The 18,013-nt window shown below is 26.3% G+C and overlaps 1 protein-coding gene across 1 annotated transcript in view; it reads right to left on the bottom strand.

The window, feature by feature from the left end:
- The window catches only part of LOC144005465 (uncharacterized), a 237,300-nt gene that overhangs the window by 10,917 nt on the left and 208,370 nt on the right, over positions 1–18,013 (bottom strand). The gene's annotated exons all lie outside the window — the stretch shown is intronic.

The raw sequence follows: 18,013 nt of genomic DNA, 5'->3' as shown, positions 1-18,013 counted from the left end.
GTTTTTTTTTTTTTAAATAAAAAACGCCTTACTATACATGGTCGTTTTTTTAATAAAATAAAAAACGCCTTACTATACATGGTCATTTTTTTAATAAGATAAAAAATGCCTTACTATACATGGTCGTTTTTTAATAAAATAAAAAACGCCTTACTATACATGGTCGTTTTTTTAATAAAATAAAAAACGCCTTACTATACATGGTCGGTTTTTTTTTTTTAAATAAAAAACGCCTTACTATACATGGTCGTTTTTTTCATGAAATAAAAAACGCCTTACTATACATGGTCGTTTTTTTTTTTAAATAAAAAACGCCTTACTATACATGGTCGTTTTTTTAAATAAAATAAACGCCTTACTATACATGGTCGTTTTCTAAATAAAATAAAAAACGCCTTACTATACATGGTCGTTTTTTTAATAAAATAAAAAACGCCTTACTATACATGGTTGTTTTTTTTTTTTAAATAAAAAACGCCTTACTATACATGGCCGTTTTTTTAATAAAATAAAAAACGCCTTACTATACATGGTCGGTTTTTTTTTAAAAATAAAAAACGCCTTACTATACATGGTCGTTTTTTTCATGAAATAAAAAACGCCTTACTATACATGGTCGTTTTTTTTTTTTAAATAAAAAACGCCTTACTATACATGGTCGTTTTTTTTTTAATAAAATAAACGCCTTACTATACATGGTCGTTTTTTTTTTAAATAAAAAATGCCTTACTATACATGGTCGTTTTTTTAATAAAATAAAAAACGCCTTACTATACATGGTCGTTTTTTTAATAAGATAAAAAATGCCTTACTATACATGGTCGTTTTTTAATAAAATAAAAAACGCCTTACTATACATGGTCGTTTTTTTAAGAAAATAAAAAACGCCTTACTATACATGGTCGTTTTTTTAAGAAAATAAAAAACGCCTTACTATACATGGTCGTTTTTTTTTTTTTAAATAAAAAACGCCTTACTATACATGGTCGTTTTTTTCATGAAATAAAAAACGCCTTACTATACATGGTCGTTTTTTAATAAAATAAAAAACGCCTTACTATACATGGTCGTTTTTTTAAGAAAATAAAAAACGCCTTACTATACATGGTCATTTTTTTAATAAGATAAAAAACGCCTTACTATACATGGTCGTTTTTTAATAAAATAAAAAACGCCTTACTATACATGGTCGTTTTTTTTTTTTAATAAAAAACGCCTTACTATACATGGTCGTTTTTTTAAGAAAATAAAAAACGCCTTACTATACATGGTCGTTTTTTTAATAAAATAAAAAACGCCTTACTATACATGGTCGTTTTTTTTTAATAAGATAAAAAATGCCTAACTATACATGGTCGTTTTTTTTTTTAAATAAAAAACGCCTTACTATACATGGTCGTTTTTTTTTAAATAAAAAATTCCTTACTATACATGGTCGTTTTTTAAAAAAAATTAAAAACGCCTTACTATACATGGTCGTTTTTTTTTAAAATAAAAAACGCCTTACTATACATGGTCGTTTTTTTGATAAAATAAAAAACGCCTTACTATACATGGTCGTTTTTTAATAAAATAAAAATTGCCTTACTATACATGGTCGTTTTTTTAATAAAATAAAAAACGCCTTACTATACATGGTCGTTTTTTTAATAAAATAAAAAACGCCTTACTATACATGGTCGTTTTTTAATAAAATAAAAAACGCCTTACTATACATGGTCGTTTTTTAATAAAATAAAAAATGCCTTACTATACATGGTCGTTTTTTTAATAAAATAAAAAACGCCTTACTATACATGGTCGTTTTTTTAAGAAAATAAAAAACGCCTTACGATACATGGTCGTTTTTTAATAAAATAAAAAATGCCTTACTATACATGGTCGTTTTTTTAATAAAATATCAAACGCCTGAATATACATGGTCGTTTTTTTAATGAAATAAAAAAACGCCTTACGATACATGGTCGTTTTTTTAATAAAATAAAAAACGCCTTACTATACATGGTCGTTTTTTTTTTAAAATAAAAAACGCCTTACTATACATGGTCGTTTTTTTTTTAAATAAAAAACGCCTTACTATACATGGTCGTTTTTTTAAAATAAAATAAACACCTTACTATACATGGTCGTTTTTTTAAAATAAAAAACGCCTTACTATACATGGTCGTTTTTTTTAATAAAATATAAAACGCCTGACTATACATGGTCGTTTTTTTTAATAAAATTAAAAAAACGCCTTACTATACATGGTCGTTTTTTTTTTATAAAATAAACACCTTACTATACATGGTCGTTTTTTTAAAATAAAAAACGCCTTACTATACATGGTCGTTTTTTTTAATAAAATAAAAAATGCCTTACTATACATGGTCGTTTTTTTTTTATAAAATAAAAAAACGCCTTACTATACATGATCATTTTCTTTAGGGGGAAAAAAATACGCCTTACTATACATGGTCGTTTTTTTAATGAAATAAAAAACGCCTTACTATACATGGTCATTTTTTTAATAAGATAAAAAAACGCCTTACTATACATGGTTGTTTTTTAATAAAATAAAAAACGCCTTACTATACATGGTCGTTTTTTTAAGAAAATAAAAAACGCCTTACTATACATGGTCGTTTTTTTTTTGTTTTTTTTTTTAAAAAAATAAAAAACGCCTTACTATACATGGTCGTTTTTTTTATAAAATAAAAAACGCCTTACTATACATGGTCGTTTTTTTAAGAAAATAAAAAACGCCTTACTATACATGGTCATTTTTTTAATAAAATAAAAAACGCCTTACTATACATGGTCGTTTTTTTCATGAAATAAAAAACGCCTTACTATACATGGTCGTTTTTTTTTAAAATAAAAAACGCCTTACTATACATGGTCGTTTTTTTAAATAAAATAAACGCCTTACTATACATGGTCGTTTTTTTAATAAAATAAAAAACGCCTTACTATACATGGTCGTTTTTTTAAGAAAATAAAAAACGGCTTACTATACATGGTCATTTTTTTAATAAGATAAAAAACGCCTTACTATACATGGTCGTTTTTTAATAAAATAAAAAACGCCTTACTATACATGGTCGTTTTTTTAAGAAAATAAAAAACGCCTTACTATAAATGGTCCTTTTTTTAAGAAAATAAAAAACGCCTTACTATACATGGTCGTTTTTTTGTTTTTTTTAATAAAAAACGCCTTACTATACATGGTCGTTTTTTTAAGAAAATAAAAAACGCCTTACTATACATGGTCATTTTTTTAATAAAATAAAAAACAACTAACTATACATGGTCGTTTTTTTTTAATAAGATAAAAAATGCCTAACTATACATGGTCGTTTTTTTTTTTTAAATAAAAAACGCCTTACTATACATGGTCTTTTTTTTTTAATAAAAAATTCCTTACTATACATGGTCGTTTTTTTTTTTTAAATAAAAAACGCCTTACTATACATGGTCGTTTTTTTTTTAAATAAAAAACGCCTTACTATACATGGTTGTTTTTTTAATAAAATAAAAAACGCCTTACTATACATGGTCTTTTTTTTTTTTTTTTAAATAAAAAACGCCTAACTATACATGGTCGTTTTTTTCATGAAATAAAAAACGGCTTACTATACATGGTCGTTTTTTTTTTTTTTTTTTATAAAAAACGCCTTACTATACATGGTCGTTTTTTTCATAAAATAAAAAACGCCTTACTATACTAAAAGAAACGCCTTATTATAAATGGTCGTTTTTTTAATAAGATAAAAAACGCCTTACTATACATGGTCATTTTTTTAATAAAATAAAAAAACGCCTTACTATACATGGTTGTTTTTTTAATAAAATAAAAAACGCCTTACTATACATGGTCGTTTTTTTTCATGAAATAAAAAACGCCTTACTATACATGGTCGTTTTTGTTTTGTTTTTTAATAAAAAACGCTTTACTATACATGGTCGTTTTTTTCATGAAATAAAAAACGCCTTACTATACATGGTCATTTTTTTTTTTTTTTTTAAATAAAAAACGCCTTACTATACATGGTCGTTTTTTTCATGAAATAAAAAACGCCTTACTATACATGGTCGTTTTTTTTAATAAAATAAAAAACGCCTTACTATACATGGTCGTTTTTTTAAGAAAATAAAAAACGCCTTACTATACATGGTCGTTTTTTTAAATAAAATAAACGCCTTACTATACATGGTCGTTTTTTTAATAAAATAAAAAACGCCTTACTATACATGGTCGTTTTTTTTAGAAAATAAAAAACGCCTTACTATACATGGTTGTTTTTTTAATAAAATAAAAAACGCCTAACTATACATGGTCGTTTTTTTCATAAAATAAAAAACGCCTTACTATACATGGTCGTTTTTTTTCATGAAATAAAAAACGCCTTACTATACATGGTCGTTTTTTTTTTAAAATAAAAAACGCCTTACTATACATGGTCGTTTTTTTTTAAAATAAAAAACGCCTTACTATACATGGTCGTTTTTTTAAAATAAAATAAACACCTTACTATACATGGTCGTTTTTTTTAAATAAAAAACGCCTTACTATACATGGTCGTTTTTTTTAATAAAATATAAAACGCCTGACTATACATGGTCGTTTTTTTTAATAAAATAAAAAACGCCTTACTATACATGGTCGTTTTTTTAAATAAAATAAACGCCTTACTATACATGGTCGTTTTTTTAATAAAATAAAAAACGCCTTACTATACATGGTCGTTTTTTTTAGAAAATAAAAAACGCCTTACTATACATGGTCGTTTTTTTAAGAAAATAAAAAACGCCTTACTATACATGGTCATTTTTTTAATAAGATAAAAAACGCCTTACTATACATGGTCGTTTTTTAATAAAATAAAAAAAGCCTTACTATACATGGTCGTTTTTTTGTTTTTTTTAATAAAAAACGCCTTACTATAAATGGTCCTTTTTTTAATAAAATAAAAAACGCCTTACTATACATGGTCATTTTTTTAATAAAATAAAAAACGCCTAACTATACATGGTCGTTTTTTTTTAATAAGATAAAAAATGCCTAACTATACATGGTCGTTTTTTTTTTTTAAATAAAAAACGCCTTACTATACATGGTCTTTTTTTTTTAATAAAAAATTCCTTACTATACATGGTCGTTTTTTTTTTTTAAATAAAAAACGCCTTACTATACATGGTCGTTTTTTTTTTAAATAAAAAACGCCTTACTATACATGGTTGTTTTTTTAATAAAATAAAAAACGCCTTACTATACATGGTCTTTTTTTTTTTTTTTTTAAATAAAAAACGCCTAACTATACATGGTCGTTTTTTTCATGAAATAAAAAACGGCTTACTATACATGGTCGTTTTTTTTGTTTTTTTTTTATAAAAAACGCCTTACTATACATGGTCGTTTTTTTCATAAAATAAAAAACGCCTTACTATACGTGGTCGTTTTTTTACTAAAAGAAACGCCTTATTATAAATGGTCGTTTTTTTAATAAGATAAAAAACGCCTTACTATACATGGTCATTTTTTTAATAAAATAAAAAAACGCCTTACTATACATGGTTGTTTTTTTAATAAAATAAAAAACGCCTTACTATACATGGTCGTTTTTTTTCATGAAATAAAAAACGCCTTACTATACATGGTCGTTTTTGTTTTGTTTTTTAATAAAAAACGCTTTACTATACATGGTCGTTTTTTTCATGAAATAAAAAACGCCTTACTATACATGGTCATTTTTTTTTTTTTTTTAAATAAAAAACGCCTTACTATACATGGTCGTTTTTTTCATGAAATAAGAAACGCCTTACTATACATGGTCGTTTTTTTTAATAAAATAAAAAACGCCTTACTATACATGGTCGTTTTTTTAAGAAAATAAAAAACGCCTTACTATACATGGTCGTTTTTTTAAATAAAATAAACGCCTTACTATACATGGTCGTTTTTTTAATAAAATAAAAAACGCCTAACTATACATGGTCGTTTTTTTTAGAAAATAAAAAACGCCTTACTATACATGGTTGTTTTTTTAATAAAATAAAAAACGCCTAACTATACATGGTCGTTTTTTTCATAAAATAAAAAACGCCTTACTATACATGGTCGTTTTTTTTCATGAAATAAAAAACGCCTTACTATACATGGTCGTTTTTTTTTTTAAATAAAAAACGCCTTACTATACATGGTCGTTTTTTTTTTAAATAAAAAACGCCTTACTATACATGGTCGTTTTTTTTAAATAAAATAAACACCTTACTATACATGGTCGTTTTTTTTAAATAAAAAACGCCTTACTATACATGGTCGTTTTTTTTAATAAAATATAAAACGCCTGACTATACATGGTCGTTTTTTTTAATAAAATAAAAAACGCCTTACTATACATGGTCGTTTTTTTAAATAAAATAAACGCCTTACTATACATGGTCGTTTTTTTAATAAAATAAAAAACGCCTTACTATACATGGTCGTTTTTTTTAGAAAATAAAAAACGCCTTACTATACATGGTTGTTTTTTTAATAAAATAAAAAACGCCTAACTATACATGGTCGTTTTTTTCATGAAATAAAAAACGCCTTACTATACATGGTTGTTTTTTTTTTTTTTAAATAAAAAACGCCTTACTATACATGGTCGTTTTTTTCATGAAATAAAAAACACCTTACTATACATGGTCGTTTTTTTAAATAAAATAAACGCCTTAATATACATGGTTGTTTTTTAAATTAAAATAAAAAACGCCTTACTATACATGGTCGTTTTTTTAATAAAGTAAAAAACGCCTTACTATACATGGTCGTTTTTTTTTTTTAAATAAAATAAAAAACGCCTTACTATACATGGTCGTTTTTTTTAATAAAATATAAAACGCCTTACTGTACATGGTCGTTTTTTTAATAAAATAAAAAATGCCTTACTATACATGGTCGTTTTTTTTTAATAAAATAAAAAACGCCTTACTATACATGGTCGTTTTTTTTATAAAATAAAAAACGCCTTACTATACATGGTCGTTTTTTTAATAAAGTAAAAAACGCCTTACTATACATGGTCGTTTTTTTTTTTTAAATAAAATAAAAAACGCCTTACTATACATGGTCGTTTTTTTTAATAAAATATAAAACGCCTTACTGTACATGGTCGTTTTTTTAATAAAATAAAAAATGCCTTACTATACATGGTCGTTTTTTTTTAATAAAATAAAAAACGCCTTACTATACATGGTCGTTTTTTTTATAAAATAAAAAACGCCTTACTATACATGGTCGTTTTTTTTATAAACTAAAAAACGCCTTACTATACATGGTCGTTTTTTTTAAGAAAATAAATCGCCTTACTATACATGGTCGTTTTTTTAAATAAAATAAACGCCTTACTATACGTGGTAGTTTTTTTTTATTAAAAAATGCCTTACTATACATGGTCGTTTTTTTAATAAAATAAAAAACGCCTTACTACATATGGTCGTTTTTTTTAATAAAATAAAAAACGCCTTACTATACATGATCATTTTTTTTAGGGGGAAAAAAATACGCCTTACTATACATGGTCATTTTTTTAAAGAAAATAAACGCCTTACTATACATGGTCGTTTTTTTTAATAAAATAAACGCCTTACGATACATGGTCGTTTTTTAAATAAAATAAAAAACGCCTTACTATACATGGTCGTTTTTTTAAGAAAATAAAAAATGCCTTACTATACATGGTCATTTTTTTAATAAAATAAAAAACGCCTTACTATACATGGTCGTTTTTTTTTAATAAGAAAAAATGCCTTACTGTACATGGTCGTTTTTTTTAATAAAATAAAAAACGCCTTACTATACATGATCATTTTTTTAGGGGGGAAAAAATCCGCCTTACTATACATGGGCGTTTTTTTAAATAAAATAAACGCCTTACTATACATGGTCGTTTTTTTTTTTAAATAAAATAAAAAACGCCTTACTATACATGGTCGTTTTTTTAAGAAAATAAATCGCCTTACTATACACGGTCGTTTTTTTAAGAAAATAAAATACGCCTTACTATACATGGTCGTTTTTTTAAATAAAATAAACGCCTTACTATACGTGGTAGTTTTTTTTAATTAAAAAATGCCTTACTATACATGGTCGTTTTTTTAATAAAATAAAAAACGCCTTACTATACATGGTCGTTTTTTTTAATAAAATAAAAAACGCCTTACTATACATGATCATTTTTTTTAGGGGGAAAAAAATACGCCTTACTATACATGGTCATTTTTTTAAAGAAAATAAACGCCTTACTATAGATGGTCGTTTTTTTAAATAAAATAAACGCCTTACGATACATGGTCGTTTTTTAAATAAAATAAAAAACGCCTTACTATACATGGTCGTTTTTTTTTTGTTTTTTTTTTATAAAAAACGCCTTACTATACATGGTCGTTTTTTTAAGAAAATAAAAAACGCCTTACTATACATGGTCATTTTTTTAATAAAATAAAAAACGCCTTACTATACATGGTCGTTTTTTTTTTTTAATGAAATAAAAAACGCCTTACTATACATGGTCGTTTTTTTTTTTTTTTAATAAAATAAAAAACGCCTTACTATACATGGTCGTTTTTTTAAATAAAATAAACGCCTTACGATACATGGTCGTTTTTTAAATAAAATAAAAAACGCCTTACTATACATGGTCGTTTTTTTTATTGTTTTTTTTTTATAAAAAACGCCTTACTATACATGGTCGTTTTTTTAAGAAAATAAAAAACGCCTTACGATACATGGTCGTTTTTTAATAAAATAAAAAATGCCTTACTATACATGGTCGTTTTTTTAATAAAATAAAAAACGCCTGACTATACATGGTCGTTTTTTTTAATAAAATATAAAACGCCTGAATATACATGGTCGTTTTTTTAAGAAAATAAATCGCCTTACTATACATGGTCGTTTTTTTAAGAAAATAAAATACGCCTTACTATACATGGTCGTTTTTTTTTTTAAATAAAATAAAAAACGCCTTACTATACATGGTCGTTTTTTTTAATAAAATATAAAACGCCTTACTATACATGGTCGTTTTTTTAAGAAAATAAATCGCCTTACTATACATGGTCGTTTTTTTAAGAAAATAAAATACGCCTTACTATACATGGTCATTTTTTTAAATAAAATAAACGCCTTACTATACGTGGTAGTTTTTTTTAATTAAAAAATGCCTCACTATACATGGTCGTTTTTTTAATAAAATAAAAAACGCCTTACTATACATGGTCGTTTTTTTTAATAAAATAAAAAACGCCTTACTATACATGATCATTTTTTTTAGGGGGAAAAAAATACGCCTTACTATACATGGTCATTTTTTTAAAGAAAATAAACGCCTTACTATAGATGGTCGTTTTTTTAAATAAAATAAACGCCTTACGATACATGGTCGTTTTTTAAATAAAATAAAAAACGCCTTACTATACATGGTCGTTTTTTTTTTTGTTTTTTTTTTATAAAAAACGCCTTACTATACATGGTCGTTTTTTTAAGAAAATAAAAAACGCCTTACTATACATGGTCATTTTTTTAAGAAAATAAAAAACGCCTTACTATACATGGTCGTTTGTTTTTTTTAATGAAATAAAAAACGCCTTACTATACATGGTCGTTTTTTTTTTTTTTATAAAATAAAAAACGGCTTACTATACATGGTCGTTTTTTTTAAATAAAATAAACGCCTTACGATACATGGTCGTTTTTTAAATAAAATAAAAAACGCCTTACTATACATGGTCGTTTTTTTTTTGTTTTTTTTTATAAAAAACGCCTTACTATACATGGTCGTTTTTTTAAGAAAATAAAAAACGCCTTACTATACACGGTCATTTTTTTTAATAAAATAAAAAACGCCTTACTATACATGGTCGTTTTTTTAAGAAAATAAAAAACGCCTTACTATACATGGTCATTTTTTTAATAAAATAAAAAACGCCTTACTATACATGGTCGTTTTTTTTTTAATAAGAAAAAACGCCTTACGATACATGGTCGTTTTGTTTAAATAAAATAAACGCCTTACTATACATGGTCGTTTTTTTAATCAAATAAAAAACGCCTTACTATACATGGTCGTTTTTTTAAGAAAATAAAAACGCCTTACTATACATGGTCATTTTTTTAATAAGATGAAAAACGCCTTACTATACATGGTCGTTTTTTAATAAAATAAAAAATGCCTTACTATACATGGTCGTTTTTTTAAGAAAATAAAAAACGCCTTACTATACATGGTCTTTTTTTTCATGAAATAAAAAACGCCTTACTATACATGGTCGTTTTTTTTAATAAAATATAAAACGCCTGACTATACATGGTCGTTTTTTTTAATAAAATAAAAAAACGCCTTACTATACATGATCATTTTCTTTAGGGGGAAAAAAATACGCCTTACTATACATGGTCGTTTTTTTAATGAAATAAACTTCTTACTATACATGGTCGTTTTTTTAATGAAATAAAAAACGCCTTGCTATACATGGTAGTTTTTTAATAAAATAAAAAACGCCTTACTATACATGGTCGTTTTTTTTAATAAGATAAAAAACGCCTTACTATACATGGTCGTTTTTTTTTTAGTTTTTTTTATAAAAAACGGCTTACTATACATGGTCGTTTTTTTAAATAAAATAAACGCCTTACGATACATGGTCGTTTTTTAAATAAAATAAAAAACGCCTTACTATACATGGTCGTTTTTTTTGTGTTTTTTTTTTATAAAAAACGCCTTACTATACATGGTCGTTTTTTTAAGAAAATAAAAAACGCCTTACTATACACGGTCATTTTTTTTAATAAAATAAAAAAACGCCTTACTATACATGATCATTTTTTTAGGGGGGAAAAAATCCGCCTTACTATACATGGGCGTTTTTTTAAATAAAATAAACGGCTTACTATACATGGTCGTTTTTTTTTTTAAATGAAATAAAAAACGCCTTACTATACATGGTCGTTTTTTTTAATAAAATATAAAACGCCTTACTATACATGGTCGTTTTTTTAAGAAAATAAATCGCCTTACTATACATGGTCTTTTTTTTAAGAAAATAAAATACGCCTTACTATACATGGTCGTTTTTTTAAATAAAATATAAAACGCCTGACTATACATGGTCGTTTTTTTTAATAAAATAAAAAAACGCCTTACTATACATGATCATTTTCTTTAGGGGGAAAAAAATACGCCTTACTATACATGGTCGTTTTTTTAATGAAATAAACTTCTTACTATACATGGTCGTTTTTTTAATGAAATGAAAAACGCCTTACTATACATGGTAGTTTTTTAATAAAATAAAAAACGCCTTACTATACATGGTCGTTTTTTTTAATAAGATAAAAAACGCCTTACTATACATGGTCGTTTTTTTAATAAAATAAAAAAAATGCCTTACTATACATGGTTGTTTTTTTAATAAAATAAAAAATGCCTTACTATACATGGTCGTTTTTTTAAGAAAATAAAATACGCCTTACTATACATGGTCGTTTTTTTAAATAAAATATAAAACGCCTGACTATACATGGTCGTTTTTTTTAATAAAATAAAAAAACGCCTTACTATACATGATCATTTTCTTTAGGGGGAAAAAAATACGCCTTACTATACATGGTCGTTTTTTTAATGAAATAAACTTCTTACTATACATGGTCGTTTTTTTAATGAAATAAAAAACGCCTTACTATACATGGTAGTTTTTTAATAAAATAAAAAACGCCTTACTATACATGGTCGTTTTTTTAATAAAATAAAAAAAATGCCTTACTATACATGGTTGTTTTTTTAATAATATAAAAAATGCCTTACTATACATGGTCGTTTTTTTAATAAAATAAAAAACGCCTGACTATACATGGTCGTTTTTTTTAATAAAATATAAAACGCCTGAATATACATGGTCGTTTTTTTAATAAAATAAAAAAACGCCTTACTATACATGGTCGTTTTTTTAATAAAATAAAAAACGCCTTACTATACATGGTCGTTTTTTTGTCCGAAAAAAAAAGCCTTACGATACATGGTCGTTTATTTGTTGGGAAAAAAAAGCCTTACTATACATGGTCGTTTTTTTGTCGGAAAAAAATGCCTTACTATACATGGTCGTCTTTTTGTCGGAAAAAAAAAGCCTTAGTATACATGGTTGTTTTTTTGTCAGAAAAAAAAGCCTTACTATACATGGTCGTTTTTTTGTCGGAAAAAAAAGCCTTAGTATACATGGTCGTTTTTTTGTCGGAAAAAAATGCCTTACTATAAATGGTCATTTGGTTAGACTCAGCCTGGGATCGAACCCACAACCTACGTGTCTGAGGGTAGACAATCTACCACTAGACCACAGGGCTGTTAGTCTGTTTACTGGAAAGAGGGGTAATGAGTTTAGTAAGTATGACTAGGATTTGAAAAAAAAAAAAAAAAAAAAAAAAAAAAAAAAAAAGCCTTACTATACATGGTCGTTTTTGTGTCAGAAAAAAAAGCCTTACTATACATGGTCGTTTTTTTGTCGGAAAAAAAAGCCTTACTATACATGGTCGTTTTTTTGTCCGAAAAAAAAAAGCCTTACGATACATGGTCGTTTATTTGTCGGGAAAAAAAAGCCTTACTATACATGGTCGTTTTTTTGTCGGAAAAAAATGCCTTACTATACATGGTTGTCTTTTTGTCGGAAAAAAAAAGCCTTAGTATACATGGTTGTTTTTTTGTCAGAAAAAAAAGCCTTACTATACATGGTCGTTTTTTTGTCGGAAAAAAAAGCCTTAGTATACATGGTCGTTTTTTTGTCGAAAAAAAAAGCCTTAGTATACATGGTCGTTTTTTTGTCGAAAAAAAAAGCCTTACTATACATGGTCGTTTTTTTGTCGGAAAAAAAAGCCTTACTGTACATGGTCGTTTTTTTGTCGGAAAAAAAGCCTTACTATACATGGTCATTTTTTTGTCGGAAAAAAAGCCTTATTATACATGGTCATTTTTTTGTCTGAAAAAAAAAGCCTTACTATACATGGTCGTTTTTTTGTCGGAAAAAAAAGCCTTACTGTACATGGTCGTTTTTTTGTCGGAAAAAAAGCCTTACTATACATGGTCATTTTTTTGTCTGAAAAAAAAAAGCCTTACTATACATGGTCGTTTTTTTGTCGGAAAAACAAGCCTTACTATACATGGTCGTTTTTTTGTCAGAAAAAAAAGCCTTACTATACATGGTCGTTTTTTTTGTCGGAAAAAAAAGCATTACTATACATGGTCGTTTTTTTGTCAGAAAAAAAACCCTTACTATACATGGTCGTTTTTTTGTCGGAAAAAAAGCCTTACTATACATGGTCGTTTTTTTGTCGGAAAAAAAGCCTTACTATACATGGTCGTTTTTTTGTCGGAAAAAAAAGCCTTGCTATACATGGTCGTTTTTTTGTCGAAAAAAAAAAGCCTTACTATACATGGTCGTTTTTTTGTCGGAAAAAAAAAGCCTTACTATACATGGTCGTTTTTTTGTCGGAAAAAAAAGCCTTACTATACATGGTCGTTTTTTTGTCGGAAAAAAAAGCCTGAGTATACATGGTCGTTTTTTTGTCTGAAAAAAAAAGCCTTACTATACATGGTCGTTTTTTTGTCGGAAAAAAAAAGCCTTACTATACATGGTCGTTTTTGTGTCAGAAAAAAAAGCCTTACTATACATGGTCGTTTTTTTGTCGGAAAAAAAAGCCTTACTATACATGGTCGTTTTTTTGTCCGAAAAAAAAAAGCCTTACGATACATGGTCGTTTATTTGTTGGGAAAAAAAAGCCTTACTATACATGGTCGTTTTTTTGTCGGAAAAAAATGCCTTACTATACATGGTCGTCTTTTTGTCGGAAAAAAAAAGCCTTAGTATACATGGTTGTTTTTTTGTCAGAAAAAAAAGCCTTACTATACATGGTCGTTTTTTTGTCGGAAAAAAAAGCCTTAGTATACATGGTCGTTTTTTTGTCGGAAAAAAAAGCCTTAGTATACATGGTCGTTTTTTTGTCGGAAAAAAAAGCCTTACTATACATGGTCGTTTTTTTGTCGAAAAAAAAAGCCTTACTATACATGGTCGTTTTTTTGTCGGAAAAAAAAGCCTTACTGTACATGGTCGTTTTTTTGTCGGAAAAAAAGCCTTACTATACATGGTCATTTTTTTGTCGGAAAAAAAAAGCCTTACTATACATGGTCGGTTTTTTGTCGAAAAAAAAAGCCTTACTATACATGGTCATTTTTTTGTCTGAAAAAAAAAGCCTTACTATACATGGTAGTTTTTTAATAAAATAAAAAACGCCTTACTATACATGGTCGTTTTTTTTAATAAGATAAAAAACGCCTTACTATACATGGTCGTTTTTTTGTCGAAAAAAAAAAGCCTTACTATACATGGTCGTTTTTTTGTCGGAAAAAAAAGCCTTGCTATACATGGTCGTTTTTTTGTCGGAAAAAAAAAGCCTTACTATACATGGTCGTTTTTTTGTCGGAAAAAAAAGCCTTACTATACATGGTCGTTTTTTTGTCGGAAAAAAAAGCCTTACTATACATGGTCGTTTTTTTGTCTGAAAAAAAAGCCTTACTATACATGGTCGTTTTTTTGTCGGAAAAAAAAGCCTGAGTATACATGGTCGTTTTTTTGTCTGAAAAAAAAAGCCTTACTATATGGTCGTTTTTTTGTCGGAAAAAAAAAGCCTTACTATACATGGTCGTTTTTTTGTCGGAAAAAAAAGCCTTACTATACATGGTCGTTTTTTTGTCGGAAAAAAAAGCCTGAGTATACATGGTCGTTTTTTTGTCTGAAAAAAAAAGCCTTACTATATGGTCGTTTTTTTGTCGGAAAAAAAAAGCCTTACTATACATGGTCGTTTTTTTGTCGGAAAAAAAATCCTTACTATACATGGTCGTTTTTTTGTCGGAAAAAAAGCCTTACTATACATGGTCATTTTTTTGTCGGAAAAAAAAAGCCTTACTATACATGGTCGTCTTTTTGTCGGAAAAACAAGCCTTACTATACATGGTCATTTTTTTGTCAGAAAAAAAAGCCTTACTATACATGGTCGTTTTTTTGTCGGAAAAAAAGCCTTGCTATACATGGTCGTTTTTTTGTCGGAAAAAAAAGCCTTACTATACATGGTCGTTTTTTTGTCGGAAAAAAAAGCCTTACTATACATGGTCGTTTTTTTAATAAAATAAAAAACGCCTTACTATACATGGTCGTTTTTTTTCATGAAATAAAAAACGCCTTACTATACATGGTCGTTTTTGTTTTGTTTTTTAATAAAAAACGCTTTACTATACATGGTCGTTTTTTTAATGAAATAAAAAACGCCTTACTATACATGGTCATTTATTTTTTATTTTTTTAAATAAAAAACGCCTTACTATACATGGTCGTTTTTTTCATGAAATAAAAAACGCCTTACTATACATGGTCGTTTTTTTTAATAAAATAAAAAACGCCTTACTATACATGGTCGTTTTTTTTAATAAAATAAACGCCTTACTATACATGGTCGTTTTTTTAATAAAATAAAAAACGCCTTACTATACATGGTCGTTTTTTTTAGAAAATAAAAAACGCCTTACTATACATGATTGTTTTTTTAATAAAATAAAAAACGCCTAACTATACATGGTCGTTTTTTTCATGAAATAAAAAACGCCTTACTATACATGGTCGTTTTTTTTTTTTTAAATAAAAAACGCCTTACTATACATGGTCGTTTTTTTCATGAAATAAAAAACACCTTACTATACATGGTCGTTTTTTTAAATAAAATAAACGCCTTAATATACATGGTTGTTTTTTAAATTAAAATAAAAAACGCCTTACTATACATGGTCGTTTTTTTAATAAAGTAAAAAACGCCTTACTATACATGGTCGTTTTTTTTTTTTAAATAAAATAAAAAACGCCTTACTATACATGGTCGTTTTTTTTAATAAAATATAAAACGCCTTACTGTACATGGTCGTTTTTTTAATAAAATAAAAAATGCCTTACTATACATGGTCGTTTTTTTTTAATAAAATAAAAAACGCCTTACTATACATGGTCGTTTTTTTTATAAAATAAAAAACGCCTTACTATACATGGTCGTTTTTTTTATAAACTAAAAAACGCCTTACTATACATGGTCGTTTTTTTTAAGAAAATAAATCGCCTTACTATACATGGTCGTTTTTTTAAATAAAATAAACGCCTTACTATACGTGGTAGTTTTTTTTAATTAAAAAATGCCTTACTATACATGGTCGTTTTTTTAATAAAATAAAAAACGCCTTACTACATATGGTCGTTTTTTTTAATAAAATAAAAAACGCCTTACTATACATGATCATTTTTTTTAGGGGGGAAAAAATACGCCTTACTATACATGGTCATTTTTTTAAAGAAAATAAACGCCTTACTATACATGGTCGTTTTTTTTAATAAAATAAACGCCTTACGATACATGGTCGTTTTTTAAATAAAATAAAAAACGCCTTACTATACATGGTCGTTTTTTTTTATTTTTTTTTTATAAAAAACGCCTTACTATACATGGTCGTTTTTTTAAGAAAATAAAAAACGCCTTACTATACATGGTCATTTTTTTAATAAAATAAAAAACGCCTTACTATACATGGTCGTTTTTTTTTAATAAGAAAAAATGCCTTACTGTACATGGTCGTTTTTTTTTAATAAAATAAAAAACGCCTTACTATACATGATCATTTTTTTAGGGGGGAAAAAATCCGCCTTACTATACATGGGCGTTTTTTTAAATAAAATAAACGCCTTACTATACATGGTCGTTTTTTTTTTTAAATAAAATAAAAAACGCCTTACTATACATGGTCGTTTTTTTTAATAAAATATAAAACGCCTTACTATACATGGTCGTTTTTTTAAGAAAATAAATCGCCTTACTATACACGGTCGTTTTTTTAAGAAAATAAAATACGCCTTACTATACATGGTCGTTTTTTTAAATAAAATAAACGCCTTACTATACGTGGTAGTTTTTTTTAATTAAAAAATGCCTTACTATACATGGTCGTTTTTTTAATAAAATAAAAAACGCCTTACTATACATGGTCGTTTTTTTTAATAAAATAAAAAACGCCTTACTATACATGATCATTTTTTTTAGGGGGAAAAAAATACGCCTTACTATACATGGTCATTTTTTTAAAGAAAATAAACGCCTTACTATAGATGGTCGTTTTTTAAAATAAAATAAACGCCTTACGATACATGGTCGTTTTTTAAATAAAATAAAAAACGCCTTACTATACATGGTCGTTTTTTTTTTGTTTTTTTTTTATAAAAAACGCCTTACTATACATGGTCGTTTTTTTAAGAAAATAAAAAACGCCTTACTATACATGGTCATTTTTTTAATAAAATAAAAAACGCCTTACTATACATGGTCGTTTTTTTTTTTTAATGAAATAAAAAACGCCTTACTATACATGGTCGTTTTTTTTTTTTTTAATAAAATAAAAAACGCCTTACTATACATGGTCGTTTTTTTAAATAAAATAAACGCCTTACGATACATGGTCGTTTTTTAAATAAAATAAAAAACGCCTTACTATACATGGTAGTTTTTTTTTATTTTTTTTTTATAAAAAACGCCTTACTATACATGGTCGTTTTTTTAAGAAAATAAAAAACGCCTTACGATACATGGTCGTTTTTTAATAAAATAAAAAATGCCTTACTATACATGGTCGTTTTTTTAATAAAATAAAAAACGCCTGACTATACATGGTCGTTTTTTTTAATAAAATATAAAACGCCTGAATATACATGGTCGTTTTTTTAATAAAATAAAAAAACGCCTTACTATACATGGTCGTTTTTTTTAATAAAATATAAAACGCCTTACTATACATGGTCGTTTTTTTAAGAAAATAAATCGCCTTACTATACATGGTCGTTTTTTTAAGAAAATAAAATACGCCTTACTATACATGGTCGTTTTTTTTTTAAAATAAAATAAAAAACGCCTTACTAT

The sequence above is a fragment of the Festucalex cinctus genome, chromosome 17 (assembly GCF_051991245.1).
Source record: "Festucalex cinctus isolate MCC-2025b chromosome 17, RoL_Fcin_1.0, whole genome shotgun sequence".
NCBI classification, from domain to species: Eukaryota; Metazoa; Chordata; class Actinopteri; order Syngnathiformes; family Syngnathidae; genus Festucalex; species Festucalex cinctus.
Note: the sequence above shows the minus strand (reverse complement) of the source record. Positions and strands in the feature narration are given on the sequence as shown.